The sequence below is a fragment of the Bufo gargarizans genome, chromosome 2, assembly GCF_014858855.1.
Source record: "Bufo gargarizans isolate SCDJY-AF-19 chromosome 2, ASM1485885v1, whole genome shotgun sequence".
Lineage (NCBI taxonomy): Eukaryota > Metazoa > Chordata > Amphibia > Anura > Bufonidae > Bufo > Bufo gargarizans.
The window spans coordinates 698032243-698048634 of NC_058081.1; positions in this window are offsets into that span (position 1 = coordinate 698032243).

The window sequence follows — 16392 nt, forward strand, 5'->3', positions numbered from 1 at the left end:
AAGAGATTCTACTCTTGCGCCTATATGGCGTATATCGCTCCTGATCGCAGCCATTTCTGAACTTAGGGGTTCCAGGGCCTCAGCTAATGTTTCTCTTAGAAAGCTCCGAGATATTGGCATAGCTTCAGAGTCAGGGGAGTTATCCCTACTTCCCTCAGCGCCATGAGAAGCTTGTTGTTTGTAGCCGGAGGCTCTCGGTGTTCCGGGCGCCATCTTAGATTCTTTAGCTACGTAGGTAGAAGCAGCCTTTTTTATGAATTTCTCCATATCGCCTGCCTGTATCGTCGATTTGGTAGATCCGGAAGGGTCAGTAGGCTTTTGTCCACCAATCTTGACCATTTTATCGATCTGGAAAGCTGTTGAAAAGGTGCTATGAGGGATATCTGGTCACAGAGCAGCGCTTCACACCACCATCCGCTCTCAGCGCAGGCTCCGCCCCCGATTACTATTGTTTTTAACAGGTACAGTGTGCGTACGTAGTTGCTTACCTTGACATCAAACCCATACTTTTTTTCAATTTGGATTCTCCTGACTATTTTTTACCATGTAAAAAAATTTATCTGGATTGTTTCCATCCCGTATTTTGCACTTCCTGTTGCTGGATCCAACCAAACCCATGATGCACTTCTCCATCCTCTGCCACAGCTCCAGTACCGCCCCTAACAATGCCCACCTAGTTTATAGCTCCTCCCACCAAGATAGTAACATAGACACTCCCCTACAACTGCCCTGTAATGGAATGCAAAACAACAGGCTAAAAATAAATAACTATAAAAAAATTGTTATGCCTATGGACATAACATCTCAGGAAGTAAGATAGAGCTACGTGGACATGGTCATGTGATCACAACCCAGAACGGGAGATACAATAAAGTTAAAAGAAATACATTACAAAATGAAAGACTCCTTCATAAATTATTATTTTAAGGGATTTTACTCTCTGCCATCCCAAATCTATAACTTCTTTATTTTTTTCATTCACATAGCCGTGTGAGGGCTTGTTTTTCACAGAACAAGAAGTACTTTGAAATAGCACCATTTACCAGTGATATTAAATGTGCTGGGAAGGGGGGGCGTGACCAACAGCCGAACAGGGAGGAAGCGTCTACCCAGAGCTCCTGCGATCCAAACTATATCTCAAGCCAGCAGTATTGATCCCTTTAAAACATAACTTTTACTAATCAGATTATAAAAAAGTACCACAGTGGTGGTTCACCAGTGCATAAGTGAAAAAGACATACAACAATAATAATGGATGCAAAGATATGTCTGGGAGCTAGTCGTCAAAACTACACTACAAGAGGGATGAGTGAACACAGGGCAGCAAATTGGGAGCAGTGGGTATGCCTATACTCTCCCTAAGCTCACCCTGGCTATAACCTCAGCCCAGGGACGTCCCCTTGTGGTGGAGACTCCCTGTCCTCGTTCCTGGGCTGACTGCCCTGCGTTTGCCCTCCTCTTTAAAAATAACAAAAGTTGCTCCCCAGACCATAAGTGGGTGTGGTCATGTGTCCCTGGTGAAAAAATTCTAACAGGGCCACTAGGATGGATAAAAACCAATAAAGACCAATACAGTTAGGGTGAATTAGATCGATATCACCTATACCCTATAGAGCCGAGCCCGGGTGCAACAATCAATGCATTCCCAGGTTGGTTCCAAATGAAGCCCCTACGCGTTTCCCCTATCACTAGGTTCATCAGGGGGCATATGTGGTCAGCGATACAACCATCACAGAAAGCAATATATGGTCAGAAATACAGCCATCACACAAGATAGATTAAAGATACTTAAGATATAGTGAGGCAACAGGACCAGAGACGCAGGTGATGTTTAAGCATAGGACCAAGGGACCCATTTGATATGTCCCACCTGTAAGAAATAGAAATGCTCTCAGTTCATGTGCTAGACACAATACAATACATTTGTGTCCCCTATATCTCCTTCAAGTCAGCACTTACTCAGTGTCCTGTGCAGTCAGGAGTAGGGATGAGCGAACTCGAACTGTATAGTTCGGGTTCGTACCGAATTTTGGGGTGTCCGTGACACGGACCCGAACCCGGACATTTTCGTAAAAGTCCGGGTTCGGGTTCGGTGTTCGTCGCTTTCTTGGCGCTTTTGTGACGCTTTCTTGGCGCTTTTTGAAAGGCTGCAAAGCAGCCAATCAACAAGCGTCATACTACTTGCCCCAAGAGGCCATCACAGCCATGCCTACTATTGGCATGGCTGTGATTGGCCAGAGCACCATGTGACCCAGCCTCTATTTAAGCTGGAGTCACATAGCGCCGCCCGTCACTCTGCTCTGATTAGCGTAGGGAGAGGTTGCGGCTGCGACAGTAGGGCGAGATTAGGCAGATTAACTCCTCCAAAGGACTTGATTAACTGATCGATCTGCAGCTGTGGATCATTGAGCTGCTGATCCTCAATTGCTCACTGTTTTTAGGCTGCACAGACCGTTTGTCAGTCTCATTTTTCTGGGGTGATCGGCGGCCATTTTGTGTCTTGTGGTGCGCCAGCACAAGCTGCGACCAAGTGCATTTAACCCTCAATGGTGTGGTTGTTTTTTGGCTAAAGCCTACATCAGGGTGAAGCTGTCACACCAAGTGCATTTAACCAGCAATAGTCTGTTCATTTTTTGGCCATATACAAAATCAGGGGCAAGCTGCGCCTGTCACCAAGTGCATTTAACCCTCAATGGTGTGGTTGTTTTTTGGCTAAAGCCTACATCAGGGTGAAGCTGTGACACCAAGTGCATTTAACCAGCAATAGTCTGTTCATTTTTTGGCCATATACAAAATCAGGGGCAAGCTGCGCCTGTCACCAAGTGCATTTAACCCTCAATGGTGTGGTTGTTTTTTGGCTAAAGCCTACATCAGGGTGAAGCTGTCACACCAAGTGCATTTAACCAGCAATAGTCTGTTCATTTTTTGGCCATATACAAAATCAGGGGCAAGCTGCGCCTGTCACCAAGTGCATTTAACCCTCAATGGTGTGGTTGTTTTTTGGCTAAAGCCTACATCAGGGTGAAGCTGTCACACCAAGTGCATTTAACCAGCAATAGTCTGTTTATTTTTTGGCCATATCCCAGTCTAATTCTGTCACTAAATCCATACCGGTCACCCAGCGCCTAAATACTAGGCCTCAAATTTATATCCAGCTAAATCTGTCCCTAGTGCTGTAGCTGGGCGAGTTATTTAGTGTCCGTTCAAGCACATTTCTTGTTCTGGGTTGAAATACAATTCCCAATTTAGCAATTTCATAATTTAGTGGTTCCTGCTATATCAGAGCTATTTGAAATCTATCCCAAAAAGGGTATATAATATTGAAGGTGCACATTGGGTCATTCAGAATAACTTCACACACACCCGCTACTGTGTATTTCCAAGTCTAATTCTGTCACTAAACCCATACCTGTCACCCAGCGCCTAAATACTAGGCCTCAAATTTAAATCCCTCTAAATCTCTCGTTACCGCTGTACTGTTGTTGCTGGGCAAGATATTTAGTGTCCGTCAAAGCACATTTTTTGTTCTGGGTTGAAGTACAATTCCCAATTTAGCAATTTCATAATTTAGTGGTTTCTGCTATATCAGAGCTATTTGAAATCTATCCCTAAAAGGGTATATAATATTGAAGGTGCACATTGGGTCATTCAGAATAACTTCACACACACGCTTCTGTGCATTTCCAAGTCTAATTCTGTCACTAAATCCATACCGGTGACCCAGCGCCTAAATACTAGGCCTCAAATTTAAATCCCTCTAAATCTCTCGTTACCCACCGCTGTACTGTTGTTGCTGGGCAAGATATTTAGTGTCCGTCAAAGCACATTTTTTGTTCTGGGTTGAAGTACAATTCCCAATTTAGCAATTTCATAATTTAGTGGTTTCTGCTATATCAGAGCTATTTGAAATCTATCCCTAAAAGGGTATATAATATTGAAGGTGCACATAGGGTCATTCAGAATAACTTCACACACACGCTTCTGTGCATTTCCAAGTCTAATTCTGTCACTAAATCCATACCGGTGACCCAGCGCCTAAATACTAGGCCTCAAATTTAAATCCCTCTAAATCTCTCGTTACCCACCGCTGTACTGTTGTTGCTGGGCAAGATATTTAGTGTCCGTCAAAGCACATTTTTTGTTCTGGGTTGAAGTACAATTCCCAATTTAGCAATTTCATAATTTAGTGGTTTCTGCTATATCAGAGCTATTTGAAATCTATCCCTAAAAGGGTATATAATATTGAAGGTGCACATAGGGTCATTCAGAATAACTTCACACACACGCTTCTGTGCATTTCCAAGTCTAATTCTGTCACTAAATCCATACCGGTGACCCAGCGCCTAAATACTAGGCCTCAAATTTAAATCCCTCTAAATCTCTCGTTACCCACCGCTGTACTGTTGTTGCTGGGCAAGATATTTAGTGTCCGTCAAAGCACATTTTTTGTTCTGGGTTGAAGTACAATTCCCAATTTAGCAATTTCATAATTTAGTGGTTTCTGCTATATCAGAGCTATTTGAAATCTATCCCTAAAAGGGTATATAATATTGAAGGTGCACATAGGGTCATTCAGAATAACTTCACACACACGCTTCTGTGCATTTCCAAGTCTAATTCTGTCACTAAATCCATACCGGTGACCCAGCGCCTAAATACTAGGCCTCAAATTTAAATCCCTCTAAATCTCTCGTTACCCACCGCTGTACTGTTGTTGCTGGGCAAGATATTTAGTGTCCGTCAAAGCACATTTTTTGTTCTGGGTTGAAGTACAATTCCCAATTTAGCAATTTCATAATTTAGTGGTTTCTGCTATATCAGAGCTATTTGAAATCTATCCCTAAAAGGGTATATAATATTGAAGGTGCACATAGGGTCATTCAGAATAACTTCACACACACGCTTCTGTGCATTTCCAAGTCTAATTCTGTCACTAAATCCATACCGGTGACCCAGCGCCTAAATACTAGGCCTCAAATTTAAATCCCTCTAAATCTCTCGTTACCCACCGCTGTACTGTTGTTGCTGGGCAAGATATTTAGTGTCCGTCAAAGCACATTTTTTGTTCTGGGTTGAAGTACAATTCCCAATTTAGCAATTTCATAATTTAGTGGTTTCTGCTATATCAGAGCTATTTGAAATCTATCCCTAAAAGGGTATATAATATTGAAGGTGCACATAGGGTCATTCAGAATAACTTCACACACACGCCTGATTCTCTGCTATGACATGAAGACTCATTCTCTGCTGACATGAAGCCAGATTGTCTGTTACGGGACCTCTCTCCTCTGCCTGGGTGCTGGGCCTAAATTTATGAAAATGGACTCTTACAGTGCTGGGTGACGTGAAGCCTGATTTTCTGCTATGACATGCAGACTGATTCTCTGCTGACATGAAGCCAGATCCTCTGTTACGGGACCTCTCTCCTCTGCCTGTGTGCTGGGCCTAAATATATGCCAATGGACTGTTGCAGTGGTGGCTGACGTGAAGCCTCATTCTCTGCTATGACATGCAGACTGATTCTCTGCTGACATGAAGCCAGATTGTCTGTTACGGGACCTCTCTCCTCTGCCTGGGTGCTGGGTAGTGTTGAGCGCGAATATTCGAAAAGCAAATTTTTTTCGCGAATATCGCAACTTCGCGATTTCGCGAATATTTCGAATATAGTGCTATATATTCGTAAAAACGAATATTCGTTTTTTGTTTTTTTCCCCCCCCCCACAAAATTACAGTACACATATAATTGATTGTTTCCCAAAGGTCCAACAGCTCAGATCTTACTCACATTGCCTAGAAAGTGATTGAGGCGCGAATCTTCGTAAGGCGATTTTATTAGCGCACATGCGAATATCGGCACGTCCCAGAACAGAGGCAAAGGGCTTTGCATTCATACATTAGTGAATTGAGTTGCGAATCTTCGTAAGGCGATTTTATTAGCGCACATGCGAATATCGGCACGTCCCAGAACAGAGGCAAAGGGCTTTGCATTCATACATTAGTGAATTGAGTTGCGAATCTTCGTAAGGCGATTTTATTAGCGCACATGCGAATATCGGCACGTCCCAGAACAGAGGCAAAGGGCTTTGCATTCATACATTAGTGAATTGAGTTGCGAATCTTCGTAAGGCGATTTTATTAGCGCACATGCGAATATCTACACTTGTCCCAGAACAGAGGCAAAGGGCTTTGCATTCATACATTAGTGATTGAATTGAGCTGCGAATCTTCGTAAGGCGATTTTATTAACGCAAATGCAAATATCTACACTTGTCCCCAGAACAGAGAGGCAAAGGCCTGTGCATTCATATAGTATAGCACCATATTCGCGAATACGTAGAACTTCGTAAAATTCGATTTACGAATATTCGTATTTTTTATTTTACTTTCCACCTTACAGATTACATTGATCTGTACTCTGTCAACTACTGTCATCACCCCCCACTGTATCTCGATTGATTCCCAAAAGTCTTACATTCCCTAGAAAGTGATTGAGGTGCGAATCTTCGTAAGGCGATTTTATTAGCGCACATGCGAATATCTACACTTGTCCCAGAACAGAGGCAAAGGCCATTGCATTCATACATTAGTGATTGAATTGAGTTGCGAATCTTCGTAAGGCGATTTCATTAGCGCACATGTGAATTTTGCATAGCATATGTATTATGCGATGCGAAAATTCGAATTATCGCATATGCGAAATAATAACGAATTTGAATAATGGCGAATATTTTACGAATATTCTTTCGAATATTCACAAAATTTCGCGAATTCGAATATGGGACATGCCGCTCAACACTAGTGCTGGGCCTAAATTTATGACAATGGACTGTTGCAGTGGTGGGTGACGTGAAGCCTCATTCTCTGCTATGACATGCAGACTGATTCTCTGCTGACATGAAGACAGATTCTCTGTTACGGGACCTCCCTCCTCTGCCTGGGTGCTGGGCCTAAATATATGCCAATGGACTGTTACAGTGGTGGCTGACGTGAAGCCTCATTCTCTGCTATGACATGCAGACTGATTCTCTGCTGACATGAAGCCAGATTCTCTGTTACGGGACCTCTCTCCTCTGCCTGTGTGTGTGCTGGGCCTAAATATATGCCAATGGACTGTTGCAGTGGTGGCTGACGTGAAGCCTCATTCTCTGCTATGACATGCAGACTGATTCTCTGCTGACATGAAGCCAGATTCTCTGTTACGGGACCTCTCTCCTCTGCCTGTGTGTGTGCTGGGCCTAAATATATGCCAATGGACTGTTGCAGTGGTGGCTGACGTGAAGCCTCATTCTCTGCTATGACATGCAGACTAATTCTCTGCTGACATGAAGACAGATTCTCTGTTACGGGACCTCCCTCCTCTGCCTGGGTGCTGGGCCTAAATATATGCCAATGGACTGTTGCAGTGGTGGCTGACGTGAAGCCTCATTCTCTGCTATGACATGCAGACTAATTCTCTGCTGACATGAAGACAGATTCTCTGTTACGGGACCTCTCTCCTCTGCCTGGGTGCCGGGGCCTAAATATCTGAGAATGGACTGTTCCAGTGGTGGGTGACGGGAAGCCAGATTCTCTGCTATGGAACCTCTCTCCAATTGATTTTGGTTAATTTTTATTTATTTAATTTTTATTTTAATTCATTTCCCTATCCACATTTGTTTGCAGGGGATTTACCTACATGTTGCTGCCTTTTGCAGCCCTCTAGCTCTTTCCTGGGCTGTTTTACAGCCTTTTTAGTGCCGAAAAGTTCGGGTCCCCATTGACTTCAATGGGGTTCGGGTTCGGGACGAAGTTCGGATCGGGTTCGGATCCCGAACCCGAACATTTCCGGGATGTTCGGCCGAACTTCTCGAACCCGAACATCCAGGTGTTCGCTCAACTCTAGTCAGGAGGAAAAAGAGCCCACATGATACGGGCCAATACTTCACTTAGGGATCTGTGAGCAAAAAGTCAAGTATAGTGTAAACCACACTACATGCTGTGGTGATGTAAATTATCAATAGATGGTCCAAACTTACATTTGAGCTGCGTCCTGGTGTCGTCCTGTTCCTCCTCTCATTCACACACACTCCCGTTCCCCTAAATAGCCACCCACCAGCTGTATCTACTTCATGCTAATTAGCATGTGTTACTTCCGGCCTGAGAATCGTATGTGCAGGTCGCAAATCGTCCCTCGTGTAGTTAAGGGTACATACCCGAGCATTCAGAGCCGGCCGGATCAAGTGGAACGCATGGGGACTTGCGTCACTTCCGGTCCGTACGGCGCCTCATCCAGGTGGAACGCATGGGGCAGCCACATCCTGCTCCATGGAGCGCAGACTCACTCCCCATCCGTTCCATCAGGCGAATCGCTTATGCTAAACGCAGATATCGTCACATTGGAGGCAAGGCAGAACGATGCTCACTACATTAAACCAGTCAGTTACATCTGGCATAGTGCTTATTATTCTGGCGTTCTATTAGGGAAAGGGGGCGGGGTCTGGGAGCTATTGATGATGCGGTATTGTACTTTTCACTTAAGGTGTATTACTATCATATATAAAACACCTAAGGCACATTGGATAAGCAATGTGCAACCTGGATACTTTTAAGTAGTATCCTACTTCTTTTATCATGGCTATTGGTAAAATTGCCGAAGTGGCGCTATTTTATGACAGAGGGATAGAGGAAAACGTACGGCCCCACGAATAAACGTCCCCCGGGGGAAGTAGATCATAAGAAACAGGAGAACGTAAGTCTCTCATTGATCCCTAATGGTGCCTGGGATCTAAAGCGGTGAATCCACATGCATTCTTTTTGGAGGATTTTACGATCCCAGTCGCCACCCCTTGGTGATAAAGGGATGGTTTCCAGGACCGAAAATCGCAAGCACTTAGGATCGCCCCCGTGCATATCAATTACATGTGACGCGACGGGTGTGATCTTTTTCTTCACCACGTCATTCACGTGTTCACAGATTCGACGCCTGACCTCACGGATGGTTTTGCCTATGTAGTCCATGGGGCAAGGGCATTGGCATAGATATACCGCACCTTTGCTTCTGCAGTTGTAAAAATCTCTGATTTCATAGGCTTGACCAGTTGCTGAACAGATGTTAGATTTAGAGGTGGAAATGAACGCACAGGCTTTGCAGGAGCCACATTTAAACATCCCGCAAGGTTTCCGGTCCAGCCAAGTGCCGGCTCCAGTCGGTGCAATGTAATGGCTATGAACCAGACGGTCTCTTATGCTCCTCCCCCGCCTATAAGTGACGCTCGGTTGCTTAGTCAGTACATCCTTCAGGTCAGGGTCCATGTGGAGAATTGGCCAGTACCTTTTCAGGACTGACATTACTTCCACATTTGCACAGTCGAACACAGATATTAGGCGTATAAGTTGTTGTCCACACTGTACCTTAGGTTTTGGGACAAGTAATTCGGTACGCTCCCTGCTTGCGGCGTTCCGGAACGCCCCTCCGAGGACTGTTTGAGGATATCCCCTCTCTCTGAATCTCGTCTGTAATTTCCTGGCCTCAGTGTGAAACGCCTTACCCTCGGAGCAGTTTCTCCGGGTCCTCAAATACTGACCCTTTGGTATGCCGCGTTTAAGCGGTAGAGGGTGATGGCTCTCCCAGTGCAACAACGAGTTGGTCGCGGTATCCTTTCTGAATAAGTTGGCAGTGAGTTTTTATCCCTCCCTGGTTATCCGTACATCAAGGAAAGGGATAGAGTGATGGTCAAACTCAAAAGTAAATCGCAGACCAACGTCGTTGTTGTTAAGGGACCCCACAAACTCCTGGAGTTCCTCTGACCCACCCTTCCAAATCACGAAAATGTCGTCTATATATCTTGTCCAGAAGGTGATCTTCTCGGACCACCAAGTCTCCCTGTCTGGAAACACGACAGTGTCCTCCCACCAGCCCAGGAAGAGGTTGGCATAGGTGGGGGCACAGGGGCTCCCCATTGCCGTCCCCCTGAGCTGGTGGTAGAACCGTGAATTGAAAAGGAAAAAATTGTGGGTCAGAGTGAACTCCAGGAGCTTGAGCACAAAGATGTTATGTGCCCTGCAGTGGATGTCCCTAGTCTTCAGGTAGTATTCAGTAGCAGAGATCCCTTTCGTATGTGGGATAGAGCTATAAAGGGACTCGACATCTATACTTGCCAGTATGCAGTCCTTGTCCATATTGATCGCGAGGAGAAATTGATGTTTGAAAAAACATCTGCTAGCCTTCAGGAACAAATTGATATTGCCCTCACCTATAAAGACGACCCAGATTTCTCTAGACGGGAAGCTTCTCTCCAAGTGTCTGTTGAAAGATTTAAAACTGTCATAAAAGAGAGAAAGCATAGACAGTTCCTCCGCGACCTCTCGGAATTTAGAGAGAATAGGGCCTATCAACAACAACCCACTGGCTCCGCACCTTTGGTGTCTGAGGTGTCCACATCTGAGGTGGACTCCTCCGACACCGAATTATCGGGTGGGAACTATAGGGGTAGAGGCACGACACAGACTGGGAGAAGAGGTAGACGACGATGGCAGAAGGGAGGAACGAGCGGGAGGGGTCGTCCGGGAGGGGTAAATTACTCCACTGGGCCAGCATCCTATCCCTCTGGCTCATCATCTCAAGCAGCTGGTGCTGCCTCCAACAACTTTCCGTCGTCACATTCCCCTGTATGCGCCTCGGCGTCTTTTTTAGAGAAAAGTCAGATCCCTTACAATCTTCGGGGGGGGGAACAAAACCGACAGAACCTGAAGGATGGGCTCCAAGTTGTAAATCTATCATCACGGACCCTAAGTGCACTTGAACTTGGGGTATTGAGCAAGGGTCTTTCTTTTGTTCCAACCACCAATTTCTGTCTATTCACGTGGACTAAGGACCTGAGTCTTTTTGCTAGACGCCTTAAGTGGCACAAATTCTTCAGGGATAATGATAGACAAACATGTGCCAGACTTGGCTTGAGTGAATGTGATCTTGCCTCTTTGCAGACTCTCTGTGAACTGGGAGAGGAAGGTAGCCGGTGCCCAGGTCAGGGACCATATACCAATCTTAAACCAACAAGTACAAAGATGCCCCCACCCATTAAATATGAGTGTGTGGACATATTCATGCAAATGGTGACGAGTGAGCTGGAGAGATTGGAGGGAATGTCTCCCCGCCACTTCAATCTGTCTCGAATGGAGATGTCAGCCTTGACTGCCCTTGAGAAAGATAAATCTATAATCATCAAACCATCTGATAAGGGTGGCAATTTGGTCATCCTTGACCATGTAGCGTATCAGACTATGTGTTTGAATCTCCTAAAAGACAGGGAAGGTTATAGGGTGTTGGATACGAACCCCCTGACCCCCTTCTACGAGGACTTGAAGATCATCTTGACTGACGCTCTAGTAGACAGATTGATTTCGGCGGCTGAGTACGACTTTCTCCTTCCCGCTCACTCCACCATCGCTACCTTTTATGGATTACCTAAAATCCATAAGGGGGTTATACCCCTCAAGGGACGCCCCATTGTCTCCGGGGTTAACTCCCTGACCCAGAATTGTGGGATCTACGTCGATCGCGTGCTGAGGGAGATCGTCGTGTCTTTACCCTCATATACGAGGGACACGATGGACTTCCTCAGCAAGATCGACGCGATCAATATGGACAAGGACTGCATACTGGCAAGTATAGATGTCGAGTCCCTTTATAGCTCTATCCCACATACGAAAGGGATCTCTGCTACTGAATACTACCTGAAGACTAGGGACATCCACTGCAGGGCACATAACATCTTTGTGCTCAAGCTCCTGGAGTTCACTCTGACCCACAATTTTTTCCTTTTCAATTCACGGTTCTACCACCAGCTCAGGGGGACGGCAATGGGGAGCCCCTGTGCCCCCACCTATGCCAACCTCTTCCTGGGCTGGTGGGAGGACACTGTCGTGTTTCCAGACAGGGAGACTTGGTGGTCCGAGAAGATCACCTTCTGGACAAGATATATAGACGACATTTTCGTGATTTGGAAGGGTGGGTCAGAGGAACTCCAGGAGTTTGTGGGGTCCCTTAACAACAACGACGTTGGTCTGCGATTTACTTTTGAGTTTGACCATCACTCTATCCCTTTCCTTGATGTACGGATAACCAGGGAGGGATAAAAACTCACTGCCAACTTATTCAGAAAGGATACCGCGACCAACTCGTTGTTGCACTGGGAGAGCCATCACCCTCTACCGCTTAAACGCGGCATACCAAAGGGTCAGTATTTGAGGACCCGGAGAAACTGCTCCGAGGGTAAGGCGTTTCACACTGAGGCCAGGAAATTACAGACGAGATTCAGAGAAAGGGGATATCCTCAAACAGTCCTCGGAGGGGCGTTCTGGAACGCCGCAAGCAGGGAGCGTACCGAATTACTTGTCCCAAAACCTAAGGTACAGTGTGGACAACAACTTATACGCCTAATATCTGTATTCGACTGTGCAAATGTGGAAGTAATGTCAGTCCTGAAAAGGTACTGGCCAATTCTCCACATGGACCCTGACCTGAAGGATGTACTGACTAAGCAACCGAGCGTCACTTATAGGCGGGGGAGGAGCATAAGAGACCGTCTGGTTCATAGCCATTACATTGCACCGACTGGAGCCGGCACTTGGCTGGACCGGAAACCTTGCGGGATGTTTAAATGTGGCTCCTGCAAAGCCTGTGCGTTCATTTCCACCTCTAAATCTAACATCTGTTCAGCAACTGGTCAAGCCTATGAAATCAGAGATTTTTACAACTGCAGAAGCAAAGGTGCGGTATATCTATGCCAATGCCCTTGCCCCATGGACTACATAGGCAAAACCATCCGTGAGGTCAGGCGTCGAATCTGTGAACACGTGAATGACGTGGTGAAGAAAAAGATCACACCCGTCGCGTCACATGTAATTGATATGCACGGGGGCGATCCTAAGTGCTTGCGATTTTCGGTCCTGGAAACCATCCCTTTATCACCAAGGGGTGGCGACTGGGATCGTAAAATCCTCCAAAAAGAATGCATGTGGATTCACCGCTTTAGATCCCAGGCACCATTAGGGATCAATGAGAGACTTACGTTCTCCTGTTTCTTATGATCTACCTTCCCCCGGGGGACGTTGATTCGTGGGGCCGTACGTTTTCCTCTATCCCTCTGTCATAAAATAGCGCCACTTCGGCAATCTTACCAATAGCCATGATAAGAGAAGTAGGATACTACTTAAAAGTATCCAGGTTGCACATTGCTTATCCAATGTGCCTTAGGTGTTTTATTATGATAGTAATACACCTTAAGTGAAAAGTACAATACCGCATCATCAATAGCTCCCAGACCCCGCCCCCTTTCCCTAATAGAACGCCAGAATAATAAGCACTATGCCAGATGTAACTGACTGGCTTAATGTAGTGAGCATCGTTCTGCCTTGCCTCCAATGTGACGATATCTGCGTTTAGCATAAGCGATTCGCCTGATGGAACGGATGGGGAGTGAGTCTGCGCTCCATGGAGCAGGATGTGGCTGCCCCATGCGTTCCACCTGGACTGAGGCGCCGTACGGACCGGAAGTGACGCAACTATGCGTTCCACGCAACCGGATGTTAGTTCCGAGTGCGTTCCACTTGATCCGGCCGGCTCTGAATGCTCGGGTATGTACCCTTAACTACACGAGGGACGATTTGCGACCTGCACATACGATTCTCAGGCCGGAAGTAACACATGCTAATTAGCATGAAGTAGATACAGCTGGTGGGTGGCTATTTAGGGGAACGGGAGTGTGTGTGAATGAGAGGAGGAACAGGACGACACCAGGACGCAGCTCAAATGTAAGTTTGGACCATCTATTGATAATTTACATCACCACAGCATGTAGTGTGGTTTACACTATACTTGACTTTTTGCTCACAGATCCCTAAGTGAAGTATTGGCCCGTATCATGTGGGCTCTTTTTCCTCCTGACTGCACAGGACACTGAGTAAGTGCTGACTTGAAGGAGATATAGGGGACACAAATGTATTGTATTGTGTCTAGCACATGAACTGAGAGCATTTCTATTTCTTACAGGTGGGACATATCAAATGGGTCCCTTGGTCCTATGCTTAAACATCACCTGCGTCTCTGGTCCTGTTGCCTCACTATATCTTAAGTATCTTTAATCTATCTTGTGTGATGGCTGTATTTCTGACCATATATTGCTTTCTGTGATGGTTGTATCGCTGACCACATATGCCCCCTGATGAACCTAGTGATAGGGGAAACGCGTAGGGGCTTCATTTGGAACCAACCTGGGAATGCATTGATTGTTGCACCCGGGCTCGGCTCTATAGGGTATAGGTGATATCGATCTAATTCACCCTAACTGTATTGGTCTTTATTGGTTTTTATCCATCCTAGTGGCCCTGTTAGAATTTTTTCACCAGGGACACATGACCACACCTACTTATGGTCTGGGGAGCAACTTTTGTTATTTTTAAAGAGGAGGGCAAACGCAGGGCAGTCAGCCCAGGAACGAGGACAGGGAGTCTCCACCACAAGGGGACGTCCCTGGGCTGAGGTTATAGCCAGGGTGAGCTTAGGGAGAGTATAGGCATACCCACTGCTCCCAATTTGCTGCCCTGTGTTCACTCATCCCTCTTGTAGTGTAGTTTTGACGACTAGCTCCCAGACATATCTTTGCATCCATTATTATTGTTGTATGTCTTTTTCACTTATGCACTGGTGAACCACCACTGTGGTACTTTTTTATAATCTGATTAGTAAAAGTTATGTTTTAAAGGGATCAATACTGCTGGACATTACACTGTGAATTTCAGATCCTTTTTCATTGATCTATATTGAATAAGCTGGACATTTATATCTCAAGCCATCCTAACTCTCACAAAAATAATTGAACTCCACAACCTGCTTCATTAGACTACCATAGTCACCCGGAGCATATTGAGTCCTTTCTCAAACATATACGGCCGAAACAATCGGCATACCATCTGAGGCCTAGACGAAGAGTCAATCCTCGCGCTTAATTGCAGTCAGTGTCAGCAAAGCGCTTCGTGGTAAATCTCACCAAGACAAGCTGCAAAGAGGAGCACTCCGAAAACAGAGGCGTAAGCGGTATCGGTAAGGAAGAAAATATCTCCTCATTCCGCTAGCCCACGTAAGGCATTATCTAACGGGAGGTCCCGGACTACAGGGATATCATCCCACTGTAAAAGTGCACCATCAGACAGGCCTCTGTATTTCACTTTAGCACCGGACAACCTAGTTACCTCCTAGTCTTATAACTTTCCTGGCAATTGATCGCAACACAGTCCGTGTTTAACAACTGTTGTGGCACGGCAGTGGTCGGAGCAGGCATGCTCACATACTTACCCCCTAAGTGCTCCACCGCAAAGAACTTGAGTGATTTGACATAGTCCTAAATCCATATATCGGACTTTACAAGGTTGTACCTTCACTCTTCTTTGCCCCCCCCCCTCCCATATAACCAATCTCCACTCATCCTTCAACCTTTAGACCTCCGTTATAGGTCTCACACAAATTTCAGATATTCAAGCAAAGACCTATATCTTATATGCTTTAAAGGGCCAGCGACCCAATTTCTATATATAGGCAGCAAAGCAAATACAAGCCTTATAAAGGTGAAAACAACTATCTACAAAGCACTTCAAGCTTTACAAATCTCCACGAGTCAAGTGGACAACACCTCCACTTAGAAGTTATTTTCCAAACTCCAATTGACTTTTAAATTTGCTAACCAGTGAAGGTCCACTATGCACTAAACTGTAACCCACCTCCATGTTATAGGCACGGGTGACACAATTTACTAAGTGGTTTCAGACACAAAGCACTTATGGTAAAAATAGGAAAATACAAAGGCACCAGCCAAGAACACCCTAACGTCACAAAACGTCCTCATCTGTCTCAATACGGTTTAGACAAATTCATTATGAAGAAATCTCATGCTTTCACGCACAGAAGAGAGAGGCAGCGACAATGAAGACGCCACAGAACCTATGGCGGAACTTCCATCATCCAGATCCTTCATTTCTAGAGCTCTATCAGATGCACTAAATCCAGTATTGGAAGAACTGTCTGAGATCAAAAGATAAATGAGACAGATTGGCAGCAGAGTTGAAGCACTTGAAACCACCCAAACTGTCATTACTAATTATACTAAACAAGCATCTGACATCTTCTCAAAATATCAACAACACATCGATCATCTTCATGACTATATAGAAGATCAAGATAACAGAGGCAGAAGGAACAACATTTGCTTCCGAGGAATACCTGAGTCTGTTGCTAATGAAGCAGTACCAAAAGCAGTAGAGGAGATATGCAAGTCTCTGTTAGATAACACATCAGGCTCTATAACCATTGAAAGGGCTCACAGAGCTTTACGCCCCAAACCAAAAGCTGGTGAGCCTCCA